This window comes from Ursus americanus, chromosome 7 (genome assembly GCF_024610735.1).
Source record: "Ursus americanus isolate L20-20 chromosome 7, mUrsAme1.1.p, whole genome shotgun sequence".
In the NCBI taxonomy this organism is placed as follows: Eukaryota; Metazoa; Chordata; class Mammalia; order Carnivora; family Ursidae; genus Ursus; species Ursus americanus.
The window spans coordinates 23,514,725-23,532,036 of NC_142133.1; the positions used below are offsets into that span (position 1 = coordinate 23,514,725).

General features: G+C 36.3%; 1 protein-coding gene across 1 annotated transcript in view; it reads left to right on the forward strand.

Moving 5' to 3' along the window:
• Positions 1–17,312, forward strand: part of CCDC85A (coiled-coil domain containing 85A) — a 641,780-nt gene that overhangs the window by 84,616 nt on the left and 539,852 nt on the right. Inside the window, exons 4-5 of the mRNA XM_087863416.1 lie at positions 3,821–3,998; positions 4,231–4,440. The gene's annotated coding sequence lies outside the window, so the exon portion shown is untranslated. The remainder of the gene's footprint in view (positions 1–3,820; positions 3,999–4,230; positions 4,441–17,312) is intronic.

A 17,312-nucleotide genomic window follows, 5' to 3' on the forward strand; every position in this document is an offset into this window, starting at 1 on the left:
CCACATGATGGGCATAAGAGGTCATGAGAGGGTGGGAAGAGGGTCAATAAATAACGTGAAGGCAAAGCTATGAACATTTAGGGCCAACTTTAGTGCAAAACTTATCTTGTGTAGAAATAGCTTTTCTGTGGTTAAAAAAAAAAGACTATTGGGGCGCCTGGGTGGCTCAGTCGGTTGGGCGTCTGCCTTCAGCTCAGGGCGTGATCCTGGCGTTATGGGATCGAGCCCCACATCGGGCTCCTCCGCTGGGAGCCTGCTTCTTCCTCTCCCACTCCCCCTGCTTGTGTTCCCTCGCTTGCTGGCTGTCTCTCTCTCTGTTAAATAAATAAATAAAATCTTAAAAAAAAAAAGACTATTATTTTTGGGGAACCATGACAGAATTTTAGATGCCAAGGCACCACGCAAAGGAGTTTAAGAAGCCTGAGAGGTAGAAAACAATGCAGAATGAAGGTAGGGTAACTGTTGTGTTGTGCTTCTACTATAGTCTTATATGCCCTTCAGGGTCAATGACATTGTAGAAAACCAACCTGTTTCTCCCAAGAGGAGAAATTGTTCAGCATTTCCTCTTTTTTCTTGTCCAGTGACTCTTAAAAGTTAATGTTTTTAAACTCTAGATTAAGGGATTGGGCTTATAAGCAATATGTACTCAGAATTGAAGTTCTCTGTGAAAGATGGGTGAATACCTAAAAAGCTGACATCTTTCTTGAAGGAAAAGTAGTTTTTATTTTAAAGGAAGAAAATTCCAGTGCACACCAAGTATGACACAAGGCTGATACCCACCCAATGGCCAGATATATTTTCCTGAGGGATTTTGTTGTGTTTATTCCTCTAGCATTTTTTCATTCCTGACTTTTGGGGTGGCCCTTCTGTGAAGAGTTTCCTCATCCCAGCTGTTATGATGTTTAATATAGAGTTGCCAACTTCTCATCTGGCGGTTCCAAGACACAGGGTGAGGAAAACAAAGCTTTCCAGTATTTTGAATCCTATCCCCCACCCGCACTGAAATTAGTGCTTTCATCTCTGGTCAATCCTGAATTGTTTTCAACCCTAGCTTCATCTCTGTTCTCCCCCGGAATAGCAGAACAATTACTAATGGTAAAGATCCATGTCCATGTCCAGAGTTCAAATTACTTATGCCTCACACAAACCTCAATTTATTTCTCTTTTCCTTTTTTATTCCTTTCCTTCCCTCCACCCAAGTAAATTAGGTGGTTTTCTTTTGGGGGAAATATTTACTTTAAAGAGCTGTTTTTTTTTTCAAGATAAAAATTAGATTCTGGTTTTTAAATGAAGTAGAGTGTAATTTTTTCTTGGGAAAAACAGGGTAATCATCTGGTTTTGATCCTAATGTTAGTCCATGGGATGGCTTGACATTTCCAATAAAAGAAGTCATGGCATTTCGTTTTAGAAATATACAAGGATGGCTACTCTCTGCTTCCTCCTGCCCTTTAGCCTGAATTATTTAATGTTCAGGTAGAATGGTCCTGACTGGTTCTGTGTTTTATGCCTGGCCTGCTGCAGGATTAGGCAGATAAGGAATTTGGAGTAAGCAGGAAAAGGCAGAAATGCAGAAAGAAAGGCACAGAAATACGAAGAAAACAGCCCATTGTACCAAGTGTGGAAAGGCATAAATCTTATAGTACTGTAACCTGTTGCTTTCTTCTGGCACGTTCAACATGTTATTATACTGTGAATACTTCTGGCAATGGAAAGTATTTGGGAGATCAAATGGTGAAGTAGGAAAATATGGTTCTTTGGTTCTCCTACTATCCCCAAGTGTCTGGTACAACACGGCTTTTCCCACATGGCTTTGTTTAGGGACCCCACCCTCAGAGCCCTCACAAATTTGCCATTAAGCAGTATCCCATGCTCTGGATCCTTTCCTCATCGTTACCAACCACAGGAAGGATGGGATATCCATTGACCTGAAATAATTGGATCTGCTTCCCTTATGCACACCTGTTCCCAGCCATGTACAGCTAGATAGCTGGTTGAAAAATTTTAGCATCAATATAACATTTTACACTTTTACAATAGGAATCTTTTAGAATTTATATCTTATCCCCAAAGAAACTCTGCTAATATAACAAATTAGTGGAAATTTCAGATGATGTCAGGATAATTGGACAGGTGTCTGGGAGCAGGCAGGCCTTCTAGGGTTTTATAGACCCTAATGCATATGGTCAAAGCTGCCTTGGAATCCTTACTTGTTTTCTATGGAGAAAAGTCCCTCTTACTTCCATAAAAAGGTCTTAATGCAAGCTTAAAAAAAAAATCCAAATTTGTAATGAAGGAAGAGTGGGTCCTTATTTTAAAGACGTTTTGACCATTGTTTATTGTTTGTTTGCTTTTTAAAAAATTTTTAAATCGAAATTCAATTAGCCAGCCTCTAGAATATCACTAGTTTCTGATGTAGTGTTCAACAGTCCATTAGTTGCATACCAAAAAATACAAAGAAAATGCTGTCCCCAATATTTCCTAGCAGGCTGGATGAGGAAAACCCAGATTCCTGTGCCATTTTCACTGTATTATTCTTGGACTTTTGTACGCTTGACAACTCTTGTTCACATTTCTTCTCTTTTTCCTCTTTCTGCCTCATCTGTATTACTTACACTTTGTTTCCATATATGAAAAAATATTCCTTTCAAACAGTTGACATTCCTATAAAAGTTTGTTGTTGTTGTTTTAAAGAATGAACATGGCTGCTGAATGAATGTTGTTTTAAAGAAAAGTAGGAATCTACTTTTAGCAGAAAGGAGAATATTTAGGAAATCCAAGTCATATTATTATTGGTATTGACATTATACTTGACTCTTCCCTCAAATATCAAATGTGGTGGAAACCTTTTATGAATGCTTGTGTTGAGTGAATTTGGATATCTCATTTACTGATAAGGATTCGGAATTTTTGTTTATGAAGATATACTTTGTACATCATTTATCTGAATTTGTATAATACTTAACTTTTGCAGAATTCAAGAAAATAATTCCTTCCTGTTTAAACATTCAAATGTGCTTCTTCAATTTTATAACAATACAAGGCATAATTATTTTGTTTAGTATTAAGGTGCTACATTGGGCAAAATATTAAACTATTTTTGGTTTGTTTACTCATTTTCAGTTGTCAAAATAAGTATAATTGGAAACAGCTGCCTTGTGATTATTTTTGACAACTCTTCACATTCAGATCTAACATGGATAACTTTAAGAAAATGAGCCTTATCTAATTATGATTTTTCCTAGAGTATATATTCAGATTGCTGTTCTGCAAATTAGAAGATAATTAAAAACAGAAACTGATCATTTAAAACTAGTACCACAGTTTTATAGAACGACATTTTCCATGGCTTTCTCATTTTTGTATAAATTGATTAGCTTCATTTGGCTATTTTATACATATCAATGTTTTACTATTCTCTGGGATGATTAAAATGTAGTAAAAGATTAATGAAGTGTTTCTCTAATCTACCCTTTTATTCCTGTCTTCAAGCTGTACTTAAACTTCTTTTTATTTCCAGAACAGCTTACTAATATGATTTAATATTAGTAAGAGATTTAGACATTTTCAATATTTTCATAAATTTTGTGATTAAATAAATACATTTATTTTAATAGTTCCTCAGATTAATTTATCTCACTCTAAATGAACTCTTGATTAAATTTAGAAATTAGGAAGCTATTGGAAATATTTTTTAAATACCAGCTTATTATAAAATCTTATACTGTTAGGTAACTTTTTATTCTAAATTTATTCCTATAGTGCTTATAATTTACTTTAGGAATTTAAAAAGGAAATATTGTGTGCCTTTTTTCTCTCCTAGACCAGAGAGTTTGGCAAAGACCAGAATAAGGATAATCAAAGACACCTACCATGTATCTGAAAGTATGGGAACTGCTTATTTTACTGTTCATGCTAGGATTCCATTCCTATGCGCGCATTACAAAACTCACAAAGAAGGAGTTGGGCTCCAGAAAACTTTGATTTTACATGGCAATATGGTAAGGCATAAAGAACACTGGACTATGGGTTGACAGTCCTATGTTCCAAACTTCACTTTTCATTAAGCCATTTCTCTAAGGCCTCATATTTCCCCTCCAAACATACTGATGAGGGTGGGTTGGATAACTTTCCCGTTTTTGGTATTTTGGGATATTTGGAATGCAATCTACAACTGACTCCCTCTCATGTTTCCTACACTGTCCATCTCAAGCATTTTGCATTTTCCTCAAGGTCTACACTTTATCACAGACACATTCATTGACTACAGATGACTGTAATTCTGAGAGCAACATGAAAAGCACCTCATGGACCACAGTAAAAACCAAACCAAAGCAACAACAGGCTGTCTAACGTGAGGCCCTGAGTAATGAATTCAGCCTGAGTCCTTACTGAGAAGTCCCTGATGAAAAAATATTCATTCCCGACTTCTGCTATCTACAGGTAGGTGGCGATCCTTGCCCATGTGGTAAACTTGTGAGGAAATGTCTGCTTTTCCCCACCATAAACAGATTTATTGTTACCTTTGTAACCTCGCATTTCCCCCCCCTAAATAGCTGCTGTATTCTTTATTTGGGGAATCAGTTCTATTACTGACTGGACTCCATTATAAGGCATTAAAAGTAAAAATATTTTCTTTTTTAAAAGATCTACTCTTTTAGCAACTTTCAATTATGCAATATAGTATTATTAACGGTAGTCATCATGCTGTAAATTACATCTCTCATTACTTATTTATTTTATAACTGAAAGTTTGTTCCTTTTGACTTCCTTCCCTCATTTCTCCCCACTGCTGTTCCCCCTTTCCCACCTCTTCCTTGCCTCTGGTAACAAGCAATCTGTTTTCTGTATCTATGAGCTGGGTTGTTGTTGTTGTTGTTTTTAAAAGTTTTTAAATGAGATCATGCTGTATTTGTCTTTCTATGACTTAATAAGTGACTTATTTAACTTAGAGTAATGCCTTCAAGGTCCATCCTTGTTGTCACAAATGGCAAGATTTTATTCTTTCTTATTTGTTTTGTTTCTTAAATTCCACATATAAGTGGGGTCATATGATATTTGTCTTTCTCTGACTGACTTATTTCACTTAGCATTATACTCTCTAGCTCCATTCCTCTCATTGCAAATGGCAAGATTCCATCCTTTTTCATGGCTGAATAATATTCCATGTATACATATACCACATCTTTACCCATTCATCTATTGATGGACACTTGGGCTGCTTCCATAATTTGGCTGTTGTAAATAATGCTGCAATATACATAGAGGTGCATATATCCTTTTGAATTAGTGTTGTTACAGTATTCTTTGGGTAAACATCCAGCAGTGCGATTCTTGAATTGTAAGGTAGTTCTGTTTTTAATTTTTTGAGGAATGTCCATACTGTCTTTCACAGCAGCTGCACCAGTTTGCATTTCCACCAACAGTGCACAAAGGTTCCCTTTTCTCTACATCCTCGCCAACACTTGTTGTTTCTTGTGTTTTTGATTATAGGCATTCTGACAGGGGTGAGGTGATATCTCATTGTGGTTTTGATTTGGACAACCCTGATGATGAGTGATGTTGAACATCTTTTCATGTGTCTGTTGACCATTTGGATGTCTTCTTTGAAGAAATGTTTGTTCATTGACACTGAATATTTTTAAAATATGATATTGGTCATTGGAATTTCCTCTTTTGTGAAGTGCTGGCTCAAATCTTTTCACCATTTTTACTCCTGTGTACTTTTACTTTTCCTTGTTATTTGTAGCAGTTTCTTATATTCTGGATACTAGTTCTGTATTAGTTATATGCATGGCAAATATCTTTTCCTACATTTACGATGAATTTCCATTCTTTCTATATCCCAGGACCCTGGGATCATGACCTGAGCTGAAGGCAGTCACTTAACCAACTGAGCCACCCAGGTGTCCCAAGTTTATTTGGATTTCATATAGAAATTATTATCATCTGTAAATAATGACAGGTATTTTTCCCCCTCTACTTTAGTTTCTTATTTTTAATTTTTTAAAATTTCTTCACGAATGAGCCCTCCCTTACAATGTTGATTAGAAACAGTGATAGCCAGGCTTCCTTGTCCTGTTCCTGATTTCCAATGGGAAAATTTCAGCATTTAAATTAAGTATGATATTTGCTGTATGTTTTGCAAATATCCTTTATCAGATTAAAGAAATTTCCTCCTGCTCCTTGTTTGCTAAGAGTTTTATTTGGTTCAGTCATAAATGGATGCTAAATCTTATTAAGTGCTTTCATCTGCATCTATTGAGATGATCATGTAATTTTTCTCTAATTTGTTAACATGGTGAATTACATTACTTAATTTTTGAATATTAAACCAACCATGAATTTCTGGGATAAATACACATTAATCATGATCTATTATTACTTTTATATGTTGCTAGATTAGTTTGCTAATATTCTATTAGAATTTTTGCATCTCTATGCTCATAAGTGACTTTGGTCTGTAATATTTTCTTCTTTTCTTTTTTTCTCAGTTAAAATTTTTGAAATTAATATACATCAGTTTTTAGAGAAATTGAGCAGAAAGTAGAGTTACCATACCTCTCCCCACCCACCCACAACTTTCCCTATTATTAGTATCTTACATTAGTGTGATACACATTTATTACAATTGTTGAACCAATATTGACACAGCATTTTTTTGGTAATAATCTTTTCTTTTATTGTCATTGTCAAGTTTTGGTATCAAAATTATGCTAGATGCATTAAAGAAATTGAGCAATATTTCTTATTTTTCTATTATCTGGAAGAGTTTATATACAATGGAAATTGTTTATTCTTTGTAAGTTTGTGAGAACTTAAGAGTAGAGTCATCTAGGCCTGGGCAGGCTTTTTTTTTTTTTTTTTAACTGATTTAATGTCTTTAATGGTCATAGGACTTTAGAGTTTTGCTTTTTAAATTTTTTTTAAAAAAAGATTTATGTATGTATGTATGTATGTATGTATTTATGAAAGAAAGAGAGAGAGAGAGAGAGCTTGTGCATGTATGTGCGTGTCCACAGGTGGGCAAGGGGAGGGGCAGAGAGAGAGAGAGAGAGAGAGAGAATACCAAGCAGATTCTTTGCTGAGTGTGGAGCCCAGTGCAGGGCTGGATCCCACTACCCAGAGATCATGACTTGAGTTGAAACCAAGAGTCAGATGCTTAATGGATTGAACCACTCAGGTGCCCCTCTATTGCTTTTTATTGCTTTTGATGCCAGTTTGATATATTGTATTTTTCTAGGATTTTTTTCTGCTTCATTTAAATTTTTCAAATTTATTGGCAAAAGTTGTCAATAATATGCTCTTATTATTTGTTTGTGTGTGCAGAATCAGGAGTGGTGTTCTCTTTTTTACTTCAGATATTTGTTATTTGTTCTTTTTTTCCTGATTAATATCATCAAAGTTTTGTCAATTTTGTTAGTCTTTTCAAAGGAGAAACTTTTAGCTTTGTTGGTTCTTCTTCATTAGCTGTCTTCTATCTTTATTATTTCTTTCCTACTACTCTCTTTAATTTTATTTTGCTTCTTTTTGTCTAATCTCTTGAGATAAATACCTTGCTTATTAATTTTCAGTCACTATTTTCTAATATATTCAGTTTATATATTTCCTTCTAAGTGCTGTCATAGCTGCATCTTAAAGTTCTAATATTCAGGTTTTTAAATTATAACTCAGTTCAAATTATTTTCTAATTTCTCTCATTATTTATTTTTGACCATTTGACCCATTTTATAAATCTCAAATGGAGATTTTTGGAAATTATCTTCCCACATTGTATAGGGGTCAGAAAATATTATCTGTATGATTTCAATCCTTTGAATTGACTCAGCATATTGTCGATTTTTTGTAAATGTTTCTGTGTACTTGATAAGAATGTGCGTTCTACAGTTGTTAGAGTCAGTGTGTTATGTATGTTTATTAGATCAGTTTGTTAATTGTGTTGTTCAAGTATTTTGTCCCTATTTTTTTGCTTGTTTTATTGTTTACTGAGATCTTTTGACATAATTATGGATTTATTTGTCCTTGTAGTTCAGCTTTTGGTTTACCTATTTTGTAGTCACGTTATCAGGTGCATATACTTCTAAAATTATATCTTCCTGGTAAATTGAAATTTTTATCATTATGAAATCTCTTTATTTCTAATTTTTTAAAAGGTTTTATTTATTCACTTGAGAGAGAGAGAGAGCACAAGCAGGGGCAGGGGCCGAGGGAGAGGAAGAAGCAGACTCCCTGCTGAGTAGGAAGCCTGACATGGGGCTCAATCCTGAGACTCTGGGATCATGACCTGAGCCAAAGGCAGACACTTAATGGACTGAGCCATCCAGGCACCCCAAACCTCTTTATTTCTAGTACCTTTTCCCTTGAAGTTGATTTTGTGTTATATTTACATATATACACACCAATTTTACTTTGATTATTATTTGCATTATTTCTATCCTTTTATTTTCAACTTTTTAATGTCCTTTTATTTTTTATTATTTTTAAAGAAGTTTTATTTATTTATTTTAGAGAGAGAGTGAGTGAGAGAGCAAGAAATGGGGAGGGGTGGAGGGAGAGGGAGAGAGAGAATCTCCAGCAGATTCCCTGCTGAGCATGGAGCCTGATGTGGAGCTTGATCTCATGACCCTGAGATCATGACCTGAGCCAAATCAAGAGTTGGATACCTAACTGACTGAGCCACCCAGGCACCCCTTCAATGCCTTTTTCTTTCTTTTCTTTTCTTTTTTTTTTTGAACATTTAATAACACTTTATTAAGAAATCCCTTGGTAAGAAACCTAAGAAAAACATAATGAGATTAGGAGCTTATATGACTACCTTGGGTTCACTACAAACTCACTTTTATAACAAGTTACATAAATCCTAATTAAGTATTAATTCAATTATCGGAATTCCTTGACAAAGAAACTTTAGAAAACTAGTAACATGAAAATTCAGCAGCACTGTAATGGTCAAAGTTAATCTACAGGGAGTAAAAGTTTAAGAAATAGTTTTCACACTATGAAAATACATGAATTATTACTTTTGAATCTTACCCAAATTCTAAGTGTTTATGTAATGGTTGGTAAATTTTAATAGATGGCATGCTATAGAACTGAACAGGATGCCTGGTATAGACCTTGAGACACAAGTGACAGCTCTGTGTGATGGTGTGTATAAAGACGCCTTATATGTTTTTATGTATTTGCTGACTGGAAAGGATTCTGAAGCCAAGATTGGTAATTATCATCTCAACACATCTTAAAGTATTATTTTCCAACTTTTAAAATATTTTCAGAAAATTATAATCTTTGGCATATATGTTTATATATCTACCTCATTTACATACACGTATGCCATCACATATAATATATGTATATACATAAATGGATACACATACATGATGTTATGCAGTAGACAGCTTTTGTGTTTTCAGTGTCCCTTTAAAATCCAGATTGAAAATCTTTGTTTCTTAAACTGGAACATTTAGTCTGTTTGTATTAAATGTAGCTACTGATGTATTTTATTTAATTCTATCATTTTATTTATTTATTTTTTAAATCTGACAAACCCCATCTATCTCCTTATTTGTTTCTCTCCAAATGACTGAGTATATTTTTAAAAATCATTTTTCCGTTTATTATCTTGGTCGTTATATACTCCAGTTTTATTCATTTAGTCACTGACTTGAACATTACAATAATTTACTTACCAAAGTCCAAAGTTCATACAACTTTGCCCCTCTTTCAGGTAGTACAAGTAATTTAGTATTACACTGCCCCTGTCCCCAGCTTTATTTTTTCCTCCATTTTGACTTTCTGAGTTATTTCAACTTTATTACTCCACAGAAATGGAGAAGGCAATTTAGGAAAACATAATAAATTTAATATTGTTTGCTACAATCTTACAACAATTTTAACTAGAAATTCTAAATTTACTTACGTGTGTCTTCTTCTGAGTTTCAGAACTGCTAGGGACACTTTTCAGTCAGCATATGTAAATTCTTAGGTTTAGACTTCTAGATTTTAAATAAGTCATGCATTCTAAAGGTGGATTTTTTACTTTAGCATTTTTATTGCATTGGAACAGTTCCAGGCCAAATACAGCCACTTTATCCCATATAGCACTTGGTGGGCATGTTTGATCTGAAGACCTCTGTATTTCTTCTATTTTGGAAAAGTTTATGCCATGTCCTCAACACTCTTTTTGTGACTCTCCCATTAGACATATGTTGGAGACTTCCAACTGAATCTCTATAGTTTTGAACTGCTTTTTCAAAATTATGTTTTACTTCTTTATCTCACTTTCGTAGGTTCTGCATTAATTTCCCAGTACACTTCTATTTTATTAATTCTTTCACCACTATCTATCTCACTTATTAAATTTGCTAAAAAGTTAAACTCTAATTTTTATTTCCAGGACTTCTAACTGGTTTTTAAAAAATGCTTGTTCTCCTTTCATTTCGCAACTTATTGATTTTTTTTCCATAAAAGTGTTACTACTTTATCTCTTTGAGTATCCTAAAGTCATGTTAAAATTCCTTTGTATTTTCATTTTTTGCTTCTTAGTTTTTCTCATGTGTTATAAACTTTGATTTGTAGATTCATCTTGAGGGCAAATATTTTTTCCCTTTGTCTTTCTTTATTCACTCCTCTACTTTGTCACAGTTGTCTGTACATAGCCTCTGTTGTCCCCTGTTCAGAATCAGGTGGTAGGGACAACTCACTGGTGGTTTGGGAATATAGCACAGATTCACTTGCTTAGCCAGAGGCAGCTCAGCCCATGTCCTAACTGCGAAGCTATCTGCTTTGTCTCAAGAACATGGGCACAGAGCTTTATACAAGCTGTAGCCCCAGGCAGCTCTCAGGTACAGCTCTTTCCAGCCTCCTTTCCATTCCAGTCTGTTATTTCAAGCAGTGGGACTGGCTCTGGTCTTCTGCTTCAGATAGGGCACTTTTAGTCTCCATCGTCATTAAAAATATAAGCTCCTGGCTGCCTTTGCCTGCTGCATGCACCTGGTTTATTGCATTCTGTTAGGAGTTTCTTCTTTTGGAATGTAAGTTCCATAAGAGCAGGGACTTTGTTTTGTTCCCTATAGGGTCCTGTGACTTAAATTGAATGTCTATTATATAGTAGGTGCTGAATTAAAGCTTGTTAAATGAATGAATGAATGAATGAATGAATGAATGAACAAATGAATGTTTGGTTACTGAACCACAGAGATGTTTGTCTCTTTTTAAGCTTGGCTACATTTTTTAAGATTTCTGCTTTTTACATTTTAATCTTCCAATGCTTATTTGGGGTGGAGCGTGAGCGGCTCAAAGCATGAATTTTCAACATCTTGATCTGAAGTTGTGGCCAAGTATATATGTTAATACAGTTAGTCATTTGCCTATTAGGGATGAATAGTGTGTGCTACAGTTATTAGTACTTATATCTCACACAGCCAAATGCTTTAAAGTTTTAAGAATTTGAGCTCCACAAACTCAAACTAATTTCCTAAGCACATCTTGATTTAATTTTCCTCCATGCTCTAATGGTGGATAGCATTAAAAATTTCACATTATATTTAGTTTGATGGAAACCTGCCCAAAATAGTCATTGAACACAGCTTGTCTAATTAGCCCTTTTCCACATGATTGTAATTGTGAAAGTGGTGGAAGGTTCTGCAGAATATGATATGCCCAAAGAATTAATTAGAAACATGCCACCAAGGAGGATTTGGCATATGTATTAGTTTTCTCTTGCTGCTGTAACAAATTGCCACAAATGTAGCAGCTTAAAACAATATCCATTTGTTCTCTCATAGGTCTGTAGAACAGAAGTCTGCAATGGCATGGCTGGATTCACCACTTAGGGTCCTGAAAAGCCAAAATCGAGGTGTTTGTAGGGCTGCGTTCCATTCTGGAAGCTAGTGGGAAGACTTCCATATCTAACCTGCATTAATTATGCCTTTTTATTTTCTGTATTTCTGATGCTTTGACATCTGAGATCTTGTTGACCCTGGAGAGACTGCCCCTCTTGGGCTAGCTAATTTCTAGAGATGGTAAATGACTTACCTGGAAGTGTGCCTTTCATAAGCAAATTAACCAGGCCAGAGCCCTTACCCCACCACCTTCTCCATTGCGCTGTCACACTCAGGGCCAGTATTTCCTGCTCTAATAATCACAGGTCCAGGTACTAGGCAACTGGGACAGCCCCTGAGCCTCAGAACCTGTTGAAATTATTCAAACTAGCCAATCCTAAACTTGCCTACCTTGCTTTGCTCATTCCTTCCATGGAAACCACAATAAAGACAATTGCCCACATTTTCCCCTCCCCCTCAGCTTTTGACTGACCCTAGCACTTCCCTGTGTGGCCTTGGGTGGTATGCCTGCCTATTCCTTTTGGAACTGTGAATAACAAACTATCTTTTTAATGGCAGTAGCCTCCTGATTGCTTGGCCTCACCATATCTGTTTTATTTATTTTTAAAGATTTTATTTATTTATTTGTCAGAGAGAGAGAGCACAAGTAGGGGAAGCAGCACACAGAGGGAGAAGCAGGCTCCCAGCTGAGCAGGAAGCCTGTGTGGGACTCAATCCCAGGACCCCTGAGATCATGACTTGAGCGGAAGGCAGGCAGATGCCTAAACGACTGAGCCACATAGGCATCCCTAAAACCTATGTTTTAAAACACAAGCTTATTCAGGTTGTGGGCAGTGTCCAGTTCTTTTTCATGCCTTCCACAGGGCCCCTCCACCTTCAAGCCAGCACATCAAATCCTTCTCATGCTTTGACTTCCTCTTCCACTGTATCTTTCTGACTTCCCCTTATCCTGTTAAGGGCTCCTGTGATTACACTGGGTCTACATTAATAATCCAGAATGATTTCCTTACTTTAAGGTTAGGTGATTAGTGATCTTGATTACATCTGCAACACCCTTTTATCATGCAGTGTAACATATCAATACCACAGGAGCAATACCAGGGGGCAAATATCATGGAGGCCAAAATTCTGTCTACCATAGTGTTTTAGAAGTTAAATAAGAAAAATACTGGTTTCAAAATTTGCATTGGGAAGACATCAGAACTTGTAATATGTTCTTACTTGTTCACATTGCAGACTGTAGTCTCTGAGTTTATTTGTTTAAAATTTCTATGACTGAAATAGCTTTAAATAATAGTATGATTGAAAGAATTACACTGTAAAGACTTACTCAGGTATGAGTCTTGTTTTGCTCCTATCATGCATAAGGCCAAGATTGCATGACATTCAGACTGTGCTCTATTTGAAATTCCTTATATTTCTGTAAGGGAGATCTTAGATGTTTCTGTATCCCTTCATGCACATTCGCTCTCACAAGACACCTTAATACTTACTGTATTTTTCCATCATAGGATCTTTATATAGGTTTTGTCTATTTTCTTATATACTCATTGGGGGAAAAGTTCTAAGGCACAATGACATGTTGAAAGTTTAAAAGATCTGACTTACTCTTTCTTTCTTTATTATATTATGTTAGTCACCGTACAGTACATCCCCAGTTTTTGATGTAAAGTTCCATGATTCATTACTTGCACATAACACCCAGTGCACCATGCAATACGTGCCCTTCTTAATACCCATCACCAGCCTATACAAACAGTTAACAATGCCTTATCCTCTGCAATTAATACAGGACCAAATAATACAAATGTAAAAATCTCAGAGGCAAATATTTTCCAAAATCACTGTACTCCAAAATCCACGGGCTCCTTGAGATAGTCAGACGTATGTTCCTCTAGCCTTGTCAGTGCTCCTCCTCACTTTCTCTAACCCTGTCGTACATAAGCCTTCTGTTTTTCCTTTTCTCTTCATTTTTTTTCTTATGTCTACTTCTTGCTTTCCCCTTTCTTCTCCTATTTTCTACTTTTTCCTAAGGTGCATGTTCTGATCCTGCTTTATGGATTTCATCCCTATATGATTTCATCACTCACTTTATCTTAGTTTTCCACTTTCTTTGCATTGCTCTCTTACCTATTTCTTTTCATTGTGTTTTTCCAGCAAACATTGTTGTCTTACATCTTCCGTTCCTTAAACACAGCATTTCCTTTCAAAACACAATAATGCAATCAATTGTTTGGGAAATAGTACCCATTGAAGTCTATTGCTGGGTGAGGAAAGAGAAATAAAATTAATGAAAAATAATTAGCAACGTGACCCTGGATTTACACATAGGGTCTTCCTCACCCATAGTGATTAATCCCATTTTCTCAAGTTTAAGCTTTAATTTTCTAACTTGAGAATATTACAGGTTAGAATAACATGATGAGGACAGGGGTGCCTGGGTGGCTCAGTCGTTATGCGTCTGCCTTTGGCTCAGGGCCTGTTCCCAGGGTCCTGGAATCGAACCCTGCATCGGGCTCCCTGCTCCTCTGGGAGCCTGCTTCTTCCTCTCCCACTCCCCCTGCTTGTGTTCCCTCTCTCACTGGCTGTCTCTCTCTCTGTCAAATAAATAAATAAAATCTTAAAAAAAAAAAAAGAATAACATGATGAGGACAGGTAACCACTTGAAGGTTAAGCGTTTTTCAATTTCTTGCCAAAGCAGGAGGGCATGGCAGTCTTATGAGTTGGCTCAGGTTCAGAGACATGCTTCTCATGTTTTTCATGCCTTTATAAAAGAAGTTCAGAGTTGCTCCAGCTCTAACATCTCATATGCCAAGAGTTCTGAATTTATCCCTGTAGGGTACACTGTGGTTAGTACACTATGTGCTTAATGAGTCTCCGGGGATAAAGCTTGACTCTGAACTCCCTCAAATATGAACTGTCATTATTTTCCCAATGTAAGTAGATTTACCATAGCTTTGCCATTTGCTTAGTATGTTGCTATGCTGCAGTTTTAACTCCTGAAAGATTGGTGGAGTTTTTGTTTGGTTGTGGTCATTTTAACAAAATCAGATTTGGCCTTTGCAAAATCATTTTGCTTTTAAGAAGTCAGACCAGGTCTTTGAAAATCCTTCGGACCTTTCGTGAGGCTTTTAAGAAAAATATTTTGTGAGAGTCAGGTCCAGTTGTTTTTTCCTTCTTTTTTTTTAACAACTGCCACTATCATGGGAAATCTGGGCAGATGAATCAATTCCCTCTGTTTCAGAGTTAAAGCAATGCAATACATAATGCAAATGGTAGCATTTTGCCTGTGTTAGAATCTTTCTACCATTTTATCCTGCTACAAATATAAAAACAAATAAAAAATACATCGTTTCCCACTTAACCAAGTGACTCTGGTCACTTCTCTTTGTCACTTGGCTATTCAGAGTGTAATCTCTTTTTCAGTTGTAGAAATGGGATTTTTTTCTTTGTGTACTTAATGATAATCAGGTGGGACATTTGCTGCGATACGATGAGGCTTCTATAATTGTGGTGCTTGAGAGATGCTTTTCTGTGAGAATTATGGAATACCATACTGTCTACAGAAAGCTAAGGATCAAGATCAATAACTTGAGGCGGGATTTATACTAGATTTTCCTGCTTTCATAGTCTGAAATTTATAGTACACTGGGGCACTGATAATTTTATATATCTACGCGCGCGTGCGCACACACACACACACACACACAATGTATATATAAGTATTTGTACATTTTTTCCCGCAGTGTCAAAAGAAATAGAATGTAAAATGTAGTAGGAAGGATTTAAGCTCAAAATAATTTCTTAAATACTGAAATTGTTAAGGGATTTAGCATTGACTGAGAGTCTACTATGTATCTACACTTTACACATATCCTTTTATTTAATTCTCCTAACTACCACATGAGGGAGGTATTATACTCCTCATTTTACAGATAAAATGGAGCCTCAGAGAATTAAAAGTATTTAAGGTGACTGAGATTCGGGAAGCCAGGATTCAATACCAGGTCTGTCTTTCTCCAAGTTCATGTTCTTTTCAGTACAAAAAGAGCTAGGACAGTTTTTGAGTTTTTTCCCCCCTGAAAGTTTTTATATTCTTATTCCCAGGATCATCTAATTGAGATCTGAAGGTGAAAATAATGGACAGAGAACTCTCCTCAGTGTCAGGAGATCTGGGTTCTAGGGCTATCTCTGGTTTCCACATCTGAAAGTAGACATAGAACTGTTGGCTTTGCTTGGACTTTGTCAGTTGTAAAGCACTGTTCACAGGCAAGGTGCTATTCATGAATAAGAAAATGTCATCCCTGGTTTTCTTGTGGTATAGAAAGCACACAACTTAGGGTTTTCCCACTACCACTCACTTCACTTAATCTTCTACTCTTGGTCAGAGTGGTTACCATTAGAATACACAACGGCTGAGGGCGCCTGGGTGGCTCAGTTGTTAGGTGTCTGCCTTTGACTCAGGGTGTGATCCCAGGGTCCTGGGATCGAGCCCCACACTGGGCTCCCTGCTCCGCTGGGAGCCTGCTTCTTCCTCTCCCACTCCCCCTACTTGTGTTCCCTCTCTTGCTGGCTGTCTCTCTCCGTCAAATAAGTAAATAAAATCTTTAACAACAACAACAACAACAACAACAACAACAACGACAACAAAGGATATACAACTGCTTGAATGAAGAAGACATGGATAGTCAGGCTAACTCATGTCTGCTGCCTTGCTTACGGTGTCACAGAACTAGTAGAACAAGAAAAAGAATATAAATGGATCCTGTCTTGTGGCAAAAAAGCAAAAAACTTAATAATTTTTTGATTCGATCCAGGATCACAGGTCTTTGCTAGTCAGATCCTAATGAAGTGATCTGGCTCAGACTACTTTTGGCCAGGCAAGGTTACTTTCCTACTTTCTGGGTAAAGCAACAGAGGCTGAGAGGTTATGCAGGTTGCCCTAGGTCACAGAGGCGTCCTTCTGAGAGGAAAGAGACAGTAGAACCGCCTCTGAGTACAATGATCTTCCTCCTGCAAAACACCAAAGCAAGTCTTGGTTTTGGAGATGTTTCTTTTCTATGGGAGCTCTTAGTTTTTCATTCCACAGCCAGGGATTGATCTCTCTCCTCACTTTCTAAATCAACCATTGAGTTCGATCTAAAATGATAACTAATACTCTCTGAAGTAAAAGGATCTTATGTAATAGTTCCTTCTAACAGATGCTAAAACATTCACGTTGCATCTGCTGGCTCCTGATCTCCACATCTTGATCATCCAACGTCTGGATAAATCCTCTGGTTTCAGAACCAGGGTGTTCAGCACCTTTTGACAAAACTTCCTTCAGTAGCCTCTATTTTCCACTTCAGGTGTTTAGAGCCTCCTATCTTATTTGTCATTCAATAAACTAAAATGTGAAAAAAAATGACCAGTCTCTGATTATACTTGGTGTACGTATTTCTATGCACCTCTCCAACACTTACTGTAGCTCTC